Below are 18,367 nucleotides of genomic sequence, written 5' to 3'. Positions count from 1 at the left end.
GTGTCAATTACGTGTCAGGCACTCCGTTTGAACTTTGGATCTGTTACTTCATTTAATACCCACCATAGTGCTGAGGAAGATATTGTCATTGCACTGTGCCCACGAAGCAACTATAGCTGGAAGAAGGGAGACAACATTAAAATGCTATAACTGGTGAGTTGGCCTGATGCCAAAGCTCATCCTTTTTCTATTGGAACATACTGCCTCCTTAGCAGGGACCAGGGACAACGTACAAGATTCATTTGTTCATATATGCAAACATCTGGGAGTTTCCACAGACTGGGGTGGACCTGGGGACAAAGGGGAAAGTGCCTGTGACACCAGTATCCTGGAAGGCAGTTCCAGCACCTGCTGAGCTCACCACAAGGAGGACTTGCCAGACCAACACTCCTCCTATGTATGTATAGATTGTGATTAGAGCTGTATGAGCCCTCAGTAAAATGAGATTTAATGAAAACATTTTATTAAAAAACTGATCTAGATATCATACCATTCTATAGTTCAATAATATCAAGCAGTACTGTACAATTGCTACCACAATCTGTTTTAAAACATTTTCTTCCTTCTTGAACTCCTTGATACCCGTTCCCCTTTACCCCTAGCCACCACCTCCCCTACTGCACCTCCCAGAGACCCTTATTCTAGTTGTCTCTGAAGGTTTATCAATCCTCGGTTTCATATACCAAAAAACATAGAAAAACAAAAAAACGAGTCAAGATTAACCACAATGTCAAAAGGCAACAGAGATAAACCCCAATATGAAAAAAGAGAGAGAAAATATTAACTTTCAGATCAAGTCTAAAGTGTATCAGAGAGAAAATCAAGAGGAAAGGTTCTAACCATTAAAGTCAGATTTATCATTCTAATCTACTATAGTCCTTTTGTCTCCTAGTCTCTCTGTCTGATAACCAAGTTACTCCCATCCTCAGTTATGGTTAGAGAAATTACTGGAGGAGGTTTATTCCCCATGTAGATCCTGAAAATATATTTTGGGATTCCACTGTCATCCATAAACTCTGCACATCAGAATCTCACAATTTAAGCTCTGATACATCTTATATCTATTCCCTCTTTCAGATTTGGATTTGCAGTCCTTGAATCATGGATGTTGCTGTGCTTCTTCCATGTGCCCTTAGTGGACAGCTCACATAAATGGCTGCTTGTTTTAAAACAAGCCTTTAAGATCCCATGCATTAATTTATCTGATAGCTGGCATCACCTAATTTCTTCACCACACTTTGCTAAGGCACTCATCATGAGGGTTTCCATCATGAGGGTGAGTATCAAGTGCTAATGTTCCTTTTGACCAGCCTACTGACAAAAGCATACAAAAATGTGCTCCCTCCCCAATAAAAAACAAACCCACTGCCATCATCAATTATGATTCATAGCAATACTGTATGGCATACTAGAACTGCTCTATAAGGTTTCTGAGACCATAAATCTACATAGGAGCAAATAACCTCATCATCCTCTCCTGGAGCATTGATCTTGTGATGGACAGCCATATATTTAATCCACTGTACAGCCAAGGTTCCTTGTGTCTAAACAGGGTTACCCAAAGGTGATTGTCCCATTCTTTTTCCAATTCATTCACCTAGAAGCAGCATTTCGCAAAGCAAGTCCCCAGAACACAGAGCCATAATCTGTTGGTTAGACTAAGATGATGGGTCCAGGTGGTGAGCTTGCCTACAGGTTATTCTTGCCACTGGACGGTATCAGTAAATGCTGGTCCCTAGCAGAACTTCTTAAACATTTTCTACTCTCTACCCCTTCTTGCCTGAGCAAATTTTCTTCAATCTCAGGTATATAGGTACATAAAACAGGTAGACAAATCAAACGCTTGTAGTAGTAGTTGTCATTGTGTGCCATGAAATTGGTTCCAACTCATAGTGACCCCAAGCACAACGGAGTGAACCATTGCCCAGTCCTGCATCATCCTCACAAGTGTTCCTGTGCTTGAGCCCAGTGTTGCAACTATGCTGTCAATCCATCTCCTTGAGGGACTTCTTCTTCATTGGCCTGCTGCTTGATCAAACATGATGGCCTCCTCCAGGATCTGGTTTCTCCTGACAGCATGGCCAAAGTATGTACAAGGAAGTCTCTCAATTTTGCCTCTGAGGAGCACTCTGACCTTACTTCTTCCAACACAGGTCTGCTTGTCAATTTAGCAGTCGATAGTACTTTCCATAGTCTTTTTCAGCATCAAAATTCAAATGCATTGGTTCTCCTGTTTTCTTTTCCAACTTTCATATGTATATGAGGCGATTGAAAATACCATGGCTTGAGTCACCTGCACCTTGTTCTTCAAAGTGACATTCTTGCTTTTCAGTACTCTAAATAAATCTTGTGCAGTAGATTTACCTAATGTAAGTCTTCTGTTGATATTTTTTTGACTGCTGCTTCCATGAACATTGATTGTAGATCCAAGAAAGCCAAAATCCTTGACAGCTTCAACCTTTTCTCCATTTAGCATGCTGTTACCTATTGATTCAGTTGTAAGGATTTTGGTTGTTTTTACATTGAGTTCTAATCCATACCAAAGACAGTAATCCTTGGTCTTCATCAGCAAGTACTTCAAGTAATCCTCCCTTTTCTTTCACAGTTCTATGGACCAAATATTGAATGATGAGGAAGCATCCAAATAAGAGGGAAAGAATACACAGATTCACTGTAACAAAAAGAACTCGTCAACACTCAGTGAAATGCCTTGGCATAATCAACGAAACCTAAGTAGACATCTTGTGGGTATTATCTGCTTTGAGCCAAGGTCCAAATGATATCAGCAGTAATATTCCTTGTTCCATGTCCTCTAATGAATCCAGACTGAATCTCTGGTAGCTCCCTGTTAATGACTACTGTAAACATTGTTAGTTGATCTTCAGCAACATTTTACCATCATGTGATATCACTGATATTGTTTTATAATTTGAGCATTCTACTGGGTCTCCTTTCTTTGAAATGGGCACAGATATGGATCTCTTCCATTCAGTTGGCCAAGTATCTATCTTCCAAATTTTCTGGCATAGATGAATGAGGGATTCAAGTTTTTAATCAACTTAATGAAATATTTGGATTGGTATTCCATCAATTCCTGGCACCTGTTTTTGGCTAATACTTTCAGTGCAGCTTGAACTTCTTCCTTTAGCACCATTGGTTCTTACTCATCTGCTACCTCCTGAAAATGATAGAAGGTTGACTAGTTCTTTGGGGTACAGTGTCTCTGGTGCATTTTTCCATCCTCTTTTAATACCCACATCCATTCCACATTGTTCAATATTTTATCCATAGAATCTTTCAACATTGCAATTTGAGGCTTAAATTTTTTTCTTGAATCCTTTCAGTTTAAGATATGCTAAGAATATTCTTCCCTTTTGGTTTTCTAATCCTAGGCCTTGTACATTTTATTATACTATTTATCTCTGTCTTCCCAAGCTACCCTTTGAAATTTTCTGTCCAGTTCCTTGACTTCATTCTTTCTTCCATTTGCTTCAGCTATTCTATGATTAAAAACAAGTTTCAAAAATAAAAAATAAAAACAAATTTCAGAATCTTCTGATATCCACTCTGATCTTTGCTTTTATTCTTGTCTTTTTAATGACCCTTTGCTTTCTTCATGAATGACCATCTTGATGTCCTCCCACAGTTCACTAGGTCTTCTGTCATTATTGTTCAATGCAATAAATCTGTTCTTGAGATGGTCTCAAAATTCAGGCGGGATAGACTAAAGGTTGTATGTTGAATCCATGGTTTTGTTTTAATTTTCTTCAGCTTTATCCTGAACTTACATATGAGCAATTGATGGTATGTTCCAAAGTCAGCCCCTATCCTGATTTTAGCTGCTGATATTGAAATCTCCATCATCTCTTCTCACAGATGTAGTTAATTTGACTTCTATGTACTCCATCTGGAGAAGTACATGTATATAGTCGCCTTTTGTATTGTTGAATACAGGTATTTGCTATGAGCAAGTTGTTGGTTTTGCAAAATTCTATCATGTGATTTCCAAGTCCATCTTTTCCATCTAATGTAATGTTCCTTCCATTTCGTTTCTATATTTTGCATTCCAATCACCAATAATTATAAATGCATCTAGATTGTATGTTTGATCATTTTCTGACTGAAGCTATTGGTAGAATTCTCCAGTTTCTTCATCAGTTACTTTTGTGGTTGGTGCATAAAGTTGAATAATAGTTGTATTGATTGGATTTTCTTGAAGGTGGATAGATAAAATTCTATCACAGATACCATTGTGCTTCATGATGGATTTTGCATGTCCTTTTTGACAATGAATGTCACAACATTCCTCTTGATTGTATTATTCCCGACATAGTAAATCACACACTTTTCTGATTTTAAATGGCGAATACCCACCCATCCACTTCAGCTAACTACTGCCTAGCATATCGAACATTATCCTTCCATTCAATTTTTTACCACCTCCAATTTCCCTAAACTTCACACATTTCAAGTTCTGATCATTAGAAAATGTTTACACCTGTTTCTCCTTAACCTGAGTAGTGGCTTATCACGAAATGAAGATCCTGAAGACCCCACTCGCACAGCCTTTACTCAACCGAGGTCGCCCTGGAAAATGACTCTGAGAAAGCTGCTCTTCCTCAGTGACCTTTCTAGTGCCTCTGACCTGCGGGACACATCACCCAACAATCTCCCATAATGTTCTGCTTCCATTCATTAGGTCTTCACTCTTTGACAATGTTTCTAAGCTGTGTACTAGATTTTCAGTGGATCCTTCCTCTGACGTGGGGAAACGAGTCCTTCTTTGTTGTTTGTTCTTGGTCTGGAAGGTCTGCTGAAATCTTCACTTTGGGTGACTCTGCAGGTCTTTGAAATCAATCAGTCACATAGCTTTCAGCATCACAGCAATACACTTAATTAATAATAAGTCAGAAAGAAATTTATTTTAAAACATTCTTCAGTATGCATATTTTACCATTTATCAAAGACTAAAATTTGCATAGTAATGGGTTGTATGAGATTGTTTACTTTTACATAAAGAATTTAACCTTGGTGGATTATTTGATATTGCAGGACACAGAGCAACTCTAACGCTTTTCAGAGGTTAGCAACATTTTGATTTTATAATCAACAATGCTGAGAACAACATATGTAGTACAAAATTGCAGAAGTATGTTTAGGGCTATTTCAAAAACTGTTAGAAATTCTGTTTTAGTCACAAGTCAGAATTTATTTAACAATTCTCTTAGGGAACTCAAGTTTTAAACCTGTGTCACTTAATAATTTGGAAAATTCTTCATGAACTTTTAATGACCGATGATTGGCATTTTTTATTATTATTTCAACTGAGTATGGGTAATGAACCAAATTTATTTTTTTAGAATCAAAATTTGAAGTGAATTATTTCTGAAACTTCCAGGGAATTCTGATGATCAATTGTAACTCTTACAATTAAATATTTGGGAAGGTTATTTTCAATTTTAAAATAATCCGTAGCTGTAAACATTTCTGAAGAACTATTTCCACCTTATTCTTCTAAATGCAAACTATCCTTGTCAAATTTTCAATTTTTATCCTTTAACATAAACATGTTATTCTTTTTTCCTCAAAGAAACATATCGACACTCAAGATGGCACCGCGACCGAGGTGAGGCCCCTCAGAAGCGGGACTAGCGCATGCACAGCGCGGAGTCCTGGGCTGGACACAAAATGGCGGCGGCGGCTGCGGCACTGGGGAGGGCTAGGCTGAGGCGGCAAAAAGGGCACTCGAGCAGAACGTGTAGTCCTGTCCCCTCGAGCCCGCTCCAGGCAGCTGCTAACGAAAGGAGTCCACGGGGCCCTGTCCAGCCCTCTGCTGACTAGCCAGTCACCTGTGCTGAGCCTTCCCGCAGGCCTCCCTTCTGCCTCTGGGACCCCGGGACTGGGGTCCATTCAACAAGAGAAGAAAACCCTCTCAAGCTAGCATTGCAGACCCCAGAGGGTGAGAGAGACATAGAGGCGGGGGAGCCTCGCTCAGCCTTGAAACCCATGGGCTCAGCCTCCAAGGCACCAGGATTCCCTCCCCAGAGACCGAGGCGCTCACAGCCTTTCTCCCTTTGGTGATTCCAGAGCTTTCCGTCTCCATGGCCCCTGTGCTGCAGACACATCCTGTTGCCACCGTCGTTTTGTCTGCCAGACTGTACCGACAAAAGTAGCCGTTCATATTCCCGTTTCCAAATTAACAACTGACATCCATATCTGAGTGTAAATAAAGTCACTGACCCAATGTTTCCTATAATGTCATCAACAGTCAATCAGAACTTCTGACCAGCGAGTGATAACGTGATCTCACTGAGTTGATAAAAGTTTCAGCAAGCAAAAAAAGAAACATGTCATTGAGTTCTTCAAAAATAATTGACAGATAACATAGTTTTGAAAGTCATAATTTTTTATGAAAAAGTTAACAAATTCTTATTTATGCTCTGTCAAAAATATAATTAGCTTCTCTAATCTGTTTAACCTTTGCCCTCTTAGAGCCACCTAACTTCTGCATGCAGTAAGAAGACTTGTAATTGGAGTCCACGGCTTTGCATAAGTTTAAAAACAAACAACTGTTAAGGATACTTAATGAAGTTAATAATTTTGATAATAGCTTGAAGTACAACCTCTAAGTCTGGTGATTAATTTTTATTTCAAATGCCTCCTGTTGGATCATGTGGTGAGTAAAAGTGGTATGTTCCATGCCACGACCTTTAACTGTTGCTACACGTCCAACATTCTCATGCATCGTGCTTCAGCACTGTACAGACACCCATGTAATTTTTCCAATGTAAACCCTTTATTTGTGAAGAATTCCTTGACTCTAAGATATATTTATATATATTCTTTCCTTGTGTGCCCTTTCAAAGGGCAACCAGACAGTAATTCTTCGTGTATGCTTCCTTCAGAGACATATCTTAAATAAAGTAATAGCTGTGCTATATTAGTTGTTTCATCTAACTGAATTGCAAACTTTTGGCTTCCCTTAAGCCTGATAAGAAGCTGATGCAATTGGTCATCACTAATTTCAGAAATCCTTTTGGAAATAGTATCATTCAATAAAGGAATTTCATGAGTTTCTTCCCATACTTTATCCCATGAACTATTTCTGACATTTTAATTACAGCAGGTAACACAATATTTTCTTCTATCACATAGGTTTTTTTTAAATAGCAATTAAATAAGAAGTTCCATTAGATGAAAGTAAATAGTTTCCATTAACATTAACAAATTTTTCAATACATTATTTTTCTTTAATTTTAAGGCATTTAAAATATTCCTTTGGTTTATTGTAGTATGCTGCATAATTGCTATTAAAAGGTCATTTTCATTTTGCTGGTTTCATGCTCTCCACAGCTAAAATTTCACTACAAATTAAACAAAGAGGCTTCTCCACACCATCACCATCATTAGAAGTAAATTCATGTTGCAAAAAGGCTGCCACCTGTTTCCTTTCTCTTGTTAATGTAGGTGCACTCAACCTACTAGTGAAGACTTAGCTGCCGTATCATCACTATTTTTACATCATCTGTCTAAATTTAGGCACTTATCCATAATAAAAAATATTTTATCTTAAAATATAGATAAATATTAATAATACTTTCTTACCAACAGACATGCACTTGCTTACTCCAAAATGTGCATACCCTTTTCCCCTATCTTGACTTGACTTTCCCTTCAGCATCGCTTATCTTTCTGGTAGGAGTGTCTGTTCATTTTGAGTGACCTTAGCATAATTTTGTTTGTCAGCAATTAAAGGTCATCTCCCACTCGCCCAATCTTGAAAATCTGACCCCAGCTGAAGTGAGGCCTCCTCTGTCAAAGTGATTTTTGAGAAATGCATATAAAGAGGATGCTGCATTTCAGCACGATACAATCCAGGGATATGCTCTACTAATTTGATATTTATATGCTGAGGAATAACAGTAGAAAAATATTGAAAGTCTTTACTTTCTGTTATTAAACTAGTATGTCTCTGCAAGAAACCATGCAATCCACAACACAATACTGTCTCGACTCTGAGTCGAGGTGCTTATAGCAGCACTCGGTGGCATTGCCTGGCGTGAGGGCACAAAACATGCAAAGTGAACGTGCTGTGTGTTCAGAATCAAGGCTGCAGCAATGCAATATGGATAAACACTGCCTAAAACAGCTCAGATCCATTACATATTTGATTTTGGATTAAGTTTTGGTCATGGTGCATTCAGAAACTTTATATTGTTGCCAAATTTTTCATGACCCACAGGTTGAGATGTTTTCGACTACCCTTGGGCCGGCCCCTGTGAAGTCTCAAGCTCATTTCCAACTTGCATCCTGAGAGGGTTCACTGCTCTCTTTAAAACAATTACTTCCCAGGACAGATGATCCCTTCAGGACCAGTGCTGACAGTGGGGATACTGGGATGCTAGTGTGGAAAGGGGGAACCGATAACACAGATCTACATATTACGTCCTCCCTGGGTGACAGACAACAGAAAAGTGGGTGAAGGGAGACGTTGGAGAGTGTAAGACATGACAAAATAATAATAATTTATAACTTATCAAGAGTTTATGAGGGGGGCGCGGTGAGGGAAGGGGGAAAATGAAGAGCTGATACCAAGGGTTTAAGTGGAGAGCAAATATTTTGAGAATGATGAGGGCAACGAATGTACAAATGTGCTTGACACAATTGAGATATGTATGGACTGTGATAAGAGTTGTATGAGCCCCCAATAAAATGATTTTTAAAATTGCTTTCAAATTTATTTGACTATGGCATTTCATATTCAGTCCTACGCAAATCACACCACTAAAGCCAAGGTATAATGAAACAATACTTATCATTATTGTGTGGGACGACTGCAAATAGTTTCTGTCCTGTTTTCTTTTTAAGATGGCTCAAGACCTTCTAAATCAATTTTGTGACACCATAGTTTGAAAATACTGATCGAGAAACAATCCTGATTGCTATGTAAACTGACCCAACTCTAAATCAGAGGTTCAAAGAAAAGGTCACAGAATTAAGAATCTAGAGACAGACACCAGCCCCAGTATTCCTGCTTCCTGACAGCAAGACCTCATTTCAAGGGCTTCTCCTCCCTGAAACCCTGATCACTTCCATCCATGCTGGTACAACCTGGAATCAGACAGGAAGCAGATGAGGTTCTCAAGGAGAATTTAAGAGACATAAGCATTAGTAGCTGGATCAAACCCACCAGCCACTCCTCAGGAGAAAGTAAAGGTCATCCGCTCCTGCGAGAACCCTATATAAGCCAACATAAGCAAGAACAGATGGTAGGACGGCAGTAAGAGAGTACAGAGACGAGAAGAGGAAGCATATGCTGGAACCTGGAGGGAGAGCTGTAGGGGAACCCCCACACAGAGCACAGCCAGTACCCTTTAAGATGGATCCATTGCTGCATGGATCAGGTATCACATCTGATAAAGCAGAGGCAGTGTGGAGAGGGGCAGACTCCCTGTGAGGGGATTAGCAAAAGAACTACAGCAATGACCTGGACATGATAACAGACTGAGCAGCATTTCTTTGTTGTACCCAAGGTCACCAGAGCCGGGCAACCTGAAGGCAGCCGACAACAACCCAGTATCCATGGTGGTTGTCTCTGGTGGTCTTTGAATCAAGGTACTACAATAAAGAAGGGATGAATTCCATAGCAGTTCTCCATCCATGGGGTGGACCTTCTAGGACTGGACAGATGCAGTGGCCTTCCACTCCTGTCAGTGAGGGGATCTTAGCAGAACCATGAAAGTTCAAGGTCCTGGGCCTATTTCTGTAGAGGAAAGCACTGGGATTTTCCAGAGGAACATAAAGAAAGGGTTGCTAACTTTTAGACTTCAGTCTCTTGGAAGGATTTTATTTTAAGCAGGGAAAATGACACAGCAAAAGCTTTCTTTAAAAAAAAACTTTTTTAAAAAGAAAGAAAGAATTCCATCTGGCAGCTCTGTGGAGGATAGAAGGGAGAGATATTTTGGAGTCTGTGAGAAGGGATTAAATTGGAATGCCCCGGGCACTTCAGTTCCCTGCTGGACTGTAGGTAGCAGGGCTTGGGGGATAGAGAGGTGTTTTCGCCTTCAATTTCTGCAAATTTAACGTGCTCCCTTTCAGCAATAGTGAAAGAATCTAAACATCACCAGTTTCCAGATTGGTTTGTGGGGCTCAGAATGGAACTACAAATCTCCTTGAGCTTGACCAAAAGCACACAAAGGAAAGTGTTTGAGAACAGATGAAATGGCTGCTTTAAAAAACAGCACACACAGGTGTCTGAAGAGGAAATTCATCCAATGTTTGTGGATTGAATTCCCCATCAGTCATAGAAGATTTAATTTTAATTAATGGAAAAGACGGGTAGAATACCTTTGGTTTCACTAGGGGAAAATATTTGAGTCTAGAAGATTTGTTCAAGATGTGAGTATTTGCTTGGTGCAAAAGACCTAAGCAAGATGAGAAGCTCAAAGCTAGCTAATTTTGAGTGTTAACTGACTCCCAGGTTGTAATGTTTTATTGAACAATATTTAGTTCATTTGCCATTTGGGTGGAAAACTTTTCATTCCAGCAGTACTCCCAATCATCCCTCAGAAGGTACTCTGAACACCTTAATTAGCACCTATGAAAAGTGGCTCAAACGTGAACTACAAAAAGTGAAAGAATAATTGGGGGATTTGCAATGCTTCAAAGCAAAGCCCTTCTCTATTCCTAGTTGGCAAGGATGTCTGCTGGGTTTCATGAGTGTTGCATGCCATGTGTAATTATCTTGAATAATCACAACTCACCCAAGCTCCATGCCTGATGACTCATGGGCTGTGGCAGGCTCTATTTCTGATCTTCATGTGGAATTATTCAGTAAGTAGACTTTATGCTGTTTGGGCACATAAACATACATATTTATCTCAACCCCTTGCAAATCTGACACCATATACTTTAAGACACTATCCTATTTGTGGGTAATCAGTACTTCATGAATATTAGATTTCTCTCTCAATTTCACTATCATTACTTTTTTCTTGGAAGAGAAAAGTCAGGACTCAATCATGTTCATGCTACTAGCAAGAAGCAGGACAAACTCCTGTCCCAGGCAGAAAGATGTTATCATGCAAGAGTTGAATTCGATCTTTCAACTACCTCTTTACCCTGACAGTCTCCTAAGTTCTCAATGAAATTCACTAACACCTTGCCTCATTGTCCAAGCCAAAAAGCTACCAAGTCAACCTCAAGTCCCTGTGGCTCCATTGAGTGTCGAAGTAGGCCTGTGCTCCATAGGGTTTGCTTTGGCAGCTTCTTTTAAAAGTAGATCACCAGCCCTTTCTCCCCAGGAGTCTCTGGATGGACTCAAATCACACTTTCCATTAACAGCCGAGTGCTTTTTGCCACAACTGTAAGATACACTAACAAACTCATCGCCATGGAGTACATTCTAACTCATAGCGACTCTGTAGGTCTGAGTAGAACTGCCCCTTTGGGATTTCCAAGACTTTATATCTTTCCATGAACAGATAGCCTAATTTTTTTTCCCACAGAGCATCTCATTGGTGCAAATTACTGACAGCGTAGTGAGCAGTTCAGGGCTCTTTGCCCCACTCAGAGAGCAGTAAGTGATTCTTACTAAATGACACAGCAAAGATGTGCCAATGGCACGATGATTGGAGAATAAAAACTATAAGGAAGTTGTTGGGTGATGCTTGTGCATTGTCCAATGGGCACTGCATGGCAGCCCAGCTGCAGTTCCTCAAGAGGCCAAACCCACTGAGAGATGTTTCTGTCACCAAGATGACTCCAAGAATGTTTTTTTACATCTGACAGATGCTCAAAACTTCCCCCAAAATCAGGCACTTTCAACAGATAGAAAAGTAGACCTAATTTTAAAAAGAAAAAGAAACATTAAGGGAATTAAGCAGTTGAACTCTGGGAGATGGTCCAGGGCTAGGCTAGGTCCTGATAGCTCCATCACTGTCTTCTGAAAAACTTCTACCCCATCAGGTAGCCTTGAATTCATTCGGTTCTCATTAGATGTGCAGACTATCTACCAAGCATGGCCCTAAGCACTGGCAAACAAAGATGAATTAGACGATCTGTCAGCCTGTGAGTCATTCATTTACAATCATTAATTTACTGGTATCCTCCAGGGTGACGATCACTGCCATGCTCTGGGTTTACAGTGAAGAACAAACCAGATGTGGACCTATCCCCTTTATGCTGAAAGTTTGTGTGGGTAGATGTGTGATGGTGTTTTTATTTGTTTTGTGACTAATTAAAAATTGTGCTAAGTATTATCATCAAATCAAGGAACTATATTTCACAGCAAGGATAACAGGAAAGATCTGATGTGGCCTGAAACATCAGAAAAAGTCACTATGAAGAAGTGACATTTGAACTGAGATGTGAAGAGTGGGGCAAACATCTACGCAGTAGGGAAAAAGGTATAAAGACTTTGGCATAGCAAGAGTTTGACATGATCAAGGAGGCAGTGCCAGAAGGCCTCTGCTGGGGCAGAGGCCATGAGGAAGGGTGGCAAGAGATGGAATGGGAAGGTGGTAGAGCCTGACTAAGGAGGGTAAGCTGGAATTCAAAGACCCCCACCAAGAATGGCTTTCATGGGAATTTTTAAGAAGTGATGTGTCAGTTCTCTGGCTTCACAACTCAAGTGTCAACTCATTGCCATCAAGTTGATTCCGACCATAGCAACCCTGTAGAACTTCTCTCTATTTCTGAGGATGTAAATATTTTATTTTTATTATTTTCTTAAATTTTAATAAATCATTTTCTTGAGGGCTCTTACAGCTCTTATAACAATCCATACATCAATTGTATCAAGCACATTTGTACATATGCTGCCATCATCATTTCCAAACATTTTCTTTCTACTTGAGCCCTTGGTATCAGCTTCTTTTTAGACTGCTTCCTCCCCATCACATCCCTCCCACCCTCTTGAATCCTTGATAACTTACAAATTATTTTCATCTTCATATTTTATACCATCACTGTCTCTCTTCACCCATGTTTCTGTTGTTCATCCTGCTGGGTGGGGCAGGGGACAGTTGTATGTCCATCATTGTGAACAATTCCTCCTTTCTCCCCTTTTCTCCCAACTTCCCCCTGCCCTCATGGTATCGCTACTTTTATTTTTGCACCTGAGCGATTTATCTGTCCTGGATTCTGTGTGTTCAGAGCTCTTATCTGTACCGGTGTACAGTCTCTGGTCTAGCCAGATTTGTAAGGTAGAACTGGGGTCATGACAGTGGGGGGAGGAAGCATTAAAGATTTAAAGGAATGTTGTATATTTTGTTGGTGCTATAGTGCACCCTGGCTGGCTTGTGCCTTCCTTGTGACCCTTCTGTAAGGGGATGTCCAATTGTCTAGAGATGGGCTTTGAATCTCCATTCCACCTCCCCTCATTCACATAGAAATGGTTGTTTATTTGGGGTCTTCTGATGCCTGATACCTAATCTCATCAACACCTTGTGATCAAACAGGCTGATGTGCTTCTTCCATGTGGCTTTGTTGATTCCCTGATAGATGGCTGCTTGTTTAACTTTAAGCCTTTAAGACCCCAATGCTATGTCTTGTAATAGCACCATAACTTTCTTCACCACATTAACTTATACCCCCATTTTGTCTTCATCAATCATGTTGGAAAGGTGAGCATCACAGAATTCCAGGTGATTAGGACAAAGTGTTCTTGCATTCAGGGAGGAGTGAGTAGAGACCTATTTCCTTTTACTTTCCTCCTGTCCCACTATCATGTTCGACCTTTATTCTGCTCTCTGTACTTCAAGGCTATAAATCTTCATAGGAGTAAAAAGCCTCATGATTTTCCCTTGGACTAGCTGGTGGTTTTGAACTGCTGATCTTGTGTTTAGCAGCCCAAAATATAACCCACTACACCACCAGGGCTCCTCTGGCTTCACAACTCACTGCCATCCTGTCAATTCCAACTGAAGGCAAAGCTGGGGGACAAAGTAGAACTTCCCCCTGCTCATTTCTGAGACTGTACATCTTTATGGAAGTAGAAAGTTTCATCCTTCTCTGGTGGCTTCATAGAGGGGAAGGAAAATCACCGCCATCCGCATCACCTGCTATGAGCCGGCTTCTAGGAGGCTGGGGTCTGACATGCCTTCACCCTCCAGCTGTCCTTGTCATTTCGAATATCAGTCATCCCTCCCACAGCACTCTCTAGCCCCTGTGCTGGCCACTTCCTGTCATGGCCACACAGAGCTCACAGACAACATTCAAGATTATGGGAGTTGTTAACAAGCTACAAATGCTCAGGATACAATTATTTAGCAGTGACTGCGTGCAGGCAAGCCTCTCTCTGGTCTTTGGTCTCTCAGCTACATGGTCCCTTGGCCTCTACCCTGCTCATGCAATGTGACAAAATTCTTTAGGGATGACAATAAATGCAAAAGTGCATGCCACTCCACTGTAAGCCTCAGTTTCAAGACACTCAGCTCTAGCTCTGTGAATCAGCAAACCTAGCTCCTCTAATTATATGCTTGGAGAAATCTCATTCCACTAGGCAACCAACGGCAATCAGCTTGATTTCCTCCATGGGCTGGGAAGTCAACTGCCATGTCTCATTCTTTGACTCTTGATTCTGCTGTATCACTCCTCTGTCCCTCATTGACTGCCCCTCCTGAATCAAGGAGTTTCAATACACAGGGATCTCAAGGTTCAAAGGACTAATTTCTGGCTCTTTTCAATTGACAGAGGTTAATAAGATCCTCCTCCACCCTCTTCTTCTGAGATGGTTCATTTTATACCCAACAAGATGACAGTCACAATCAGCAGTCACTCTAAACTGAATCCTATCAGCATCTCACCACACATGGTCCCTTGGTCTCTACCCTGATTGAGATCCATAAGGAAGATGTTTGGTGGGAATAACAAAGACCATGGCTAGAAATGCCATGTTAAATAATTCACTATGCTGAAGAAAATGGTCACGATGTTCTCGAGCCTCTAGCTGAAATGTAGTTGTCTCTGTGACTTTGCCATCAATAGGAACTACAGGTGTTTTCAAGTCGCATTACAGTTGTTGCAAATGTAGTGCTGTATCATTTACACCTGTGGGAAGCAGCAGCTCTCGCCGCCATTACAAGATGGCGCCAGGCAGTCAGGGCGGTGGCCCATTAAGTGGTAAACAACCACTTAAGGCATGCGCACTGCTTAGATGACGTAGTCACAACTCCACCCTGGAGTATGCAAACGAGGGTTCTGGCGAACGCACCAATCAATGCATGGCACGTCCCCGTAGAGCGTATATAAGCAGCAGTAGTTTGGGGCTTCGGGGTCTTTTTCCGCTACAGCAATCGAACCCGTAATAAAACGCCTGTGGAAGAATCCTGTTGTTACGCATCTTTTCTTGCTGGCGAGACCTGGCGCGCGACAATATTGGTGCCGAAAATCCGGGAACTCACGACCACCTTAGGCACGAGCAGAGACCCCCTGTTACCAGGGAGGATTCAGAACCACACGGCGTGGGCCGCAAAGGTAAGTTCTGAGAGACATGAGCCTGAACGATTGCTAGAGCCGCGAACTGGTGTATGCGCTTAAAGAGTGTAGACAGCCATTACATCAGGGACAGCAGGCTTTGGAGGACGTTCAGGAAAGCATGTCAGAAACAGAACGGGACGAGTCTAAAGAGACTTGGAAAAGGCAGCACAGAGCTGCCAAAAAAGAAGAAACTGCGCAGGTAGAATTAGGAGAGGAAGCTGATCAGCAAAAGAAAAACCATACCCGCCATTCGGAGCCTTTATATCCATGGCGAGAATTAGAACTCTTGGAACTATCAGAGGAGGAGGAGGAGCAGTTAGAGGAGGCAGCTGCTCGTTATGAAGAGGGTCGATATGACGTACTACAAGCAACTGAAGGAGGGCAGTATAGTGATCTATGGGAGACAGCTGTGAGCCCATCAGCACCACCTCCTTATAAGGAAGACAAGCAGAAAGGGTGTGGCTACTCCTTTTGCCCACCCCATACTCGTAGAGCAATTCAACAAATGTATCCAGTATTTGAGGACCAAAATAATGCTCGTTATCATACACCCGTAGAACACAAACAAGTGAAGGACTTAGCTGAAGCTGTGAGAGCTTACGGGGTAAGTGCAAATTATACTCAATCTCTAATTGAAAGGCTTACAGGCCATGCTATGACTCCTGCCGATTGGACATTTGTAACAAAAGCAGTATTGACTACAGGGCAATACCTGGAATGGAAATCTTTATGGCAGGATTTATTAACAGCTCAGGCTAGAGAAAATTCTGCGGCAGGGCAGCCAGCATGGGATTTTGAAATGCTTACAGGCCAAGGGAGGTGGGCTAATAATCAGACAGCATATCCATTGCAAGTATATCAGCAAATAAATTCTGCTGCAAGCAAGGCATGGAGAACTTTACCTAATAAAGGAGAGGTTAGGGGCAACTTAACAAAAATTGCACAGGGACCTACCGAACCTTTTTCAGATTTTGTGGCACGAATGTTGGAAGCAGCAGGAAAAATTTTTGGAGATCAAGATACAGCCATGCCTCTCATTGAGCAGCTAGTTTTTGAGCAGTGTACTAAAGAATGTAGAACAGTTATAACGCCATGGAATTCCAAAGGATTGCAGGCATGGATGAAGGCTTGCAGGGAAGTTGGCGGTCCTTTGGCAAATGCAGGACTGGCTGCTGCAGTATTGGCGGCTACTTTCATGCGCTGTATCATGTGCCTGCTGCCACCCTACGCATTAAGTTTCCAATTACTCGCACAGAGGCTCGCACTATTGTGTTGCAGTGCGCCAAGTGTGCAGAATTTATTTACCTTTAATACTAGTGCACCCTGTATACATGTAAGAAACGGGTCTTTAGTCAATTGGGTGGATCCTTCTAGAGACTCTGCACTTAATAATATTATATCTACCCTTACAAAGGTTGTACAAGGTGCTACAGGTGGAAATGGTACCTCTGAGAATAGAAAAGATGTAAATATTACAACACTCATGATGATTCGTGAGGGAGCCAGGCTTTCTGGGCCCTTCTATGCATCAGTAGCGCCACCTAATGTGACCAGACGTGCCATATTACCTAGTTGCTCACCTGAAAAAGGTTTTCTGCCTTCTTTTACTCAATGTCAGTCTCCAAATTATCGGAACAAACCTATTATACCAGGTTTTGATATGACTCCAGCTTTAGGTAAAGCAAAATGGAATAGTAGCACTAATACCACTGGTCCTGATAATACTTGGCCGTGGTATGAATGGATATTGTATAATCAGCGTGGAGCATCTACACTAGTAACTCCTTTTGCAAAAATGTTTGGAATTAATGATACTTTGTATAATGTCACAGGCATATACAATACCAGTACAAAGAAGTTGAGTGTAAAAACTATAATTAATATATCAAGGGTAGAATTTAAGCCATCACCTGTTTGTGTTCAGCCCCCATTTTTCTTTTTGATAACATTCAACATTAGTCACACTAATGATAGTTTTTGGGAAGCTTCATATAATAGCTCTAGCAGTCAGTGTTGGCTTGCTGAATGTTGGAATGGCTCTGTGCCATTTGCTTTGATAGTAAAAATTCCCACTATGATACCCATACCCGTTGAAGCAGATCCTAATGCCTTTCCTATTGCCACACTCTATAGAAGAAAAAGAGATTTTGGCATTACCGCAGCAATTATCACAGCCATTACAATTTCAGCTGCGGCAGCGGTTACAGCAGGATTGGCTATGTCTAATCAAGTAATGACAACAAATGTCATTAATAATATTACGCAATCTACATCAGAAGCGTTATCCACAGCTCAGAAAATGGATGCTCGATTAATGTCTGGAATACTGCTAGTGAATCAGAGAGTTGATTTACTACAACAAGTGGACACTCTTACTAGCATGGTGCAATTAAGTTGTATTTCTTCTACACCTAATTTGTGCATAACACCTTTAAAATTCTTGAATGAGTCTTCTTTTAGCAGCAAGAACATATCCCAGTACCTTACTGGACAATGGACGGCTGAACTGGAAGAACTTCAAGAACAACTTCGGATGCAAATCACGACCCTTAATGGCACACGATTTCTTGGCTTTCTACTGCTTTTTCCTACTTTAAAGAGTGGGTGGGAGTATTTACATTTGCTGCAATTATATGTTGTGGAGGAGTGTTGTTGCTATGGTTGCTCTGCAAGCTTAAGGCCCAGCAAAAACGTGACAAAGTCATCATTACGCAGGCATTGCTAGCGATTGAGCGCGGTGGTTCCCATGATCTTTGGCTTTCTTTGTTAAAAGAAAATTAACCCCCATAAGTTGTCAGCTCTTGCACCCCAAGGGAACTGTCCCATTGCACTGGGAAGAGTGACAGAAATTGGATCTTGGTCAGCCCTTGCACCATGTGGAGCTTTG

This window comes from Tenrec ecaudatus, chromosome 15 (assembly GCF_050624435.1).
Source record: "Tenrec ecaudatus isolate mTenEca1 chromosome 15, mTenEca1.hap1, whole genome shotgun sequence".
NCBI classification, from domain to species: domain Eukaryota; kingdom Metazoa; phylum Chordata; class Mammalia; order Afrosoricida; family Tenrecidae; genus Tenrec; species Tenrec ecaudatus.
This window is presented reverse-complemented; position numbering follows the sequence as displayed.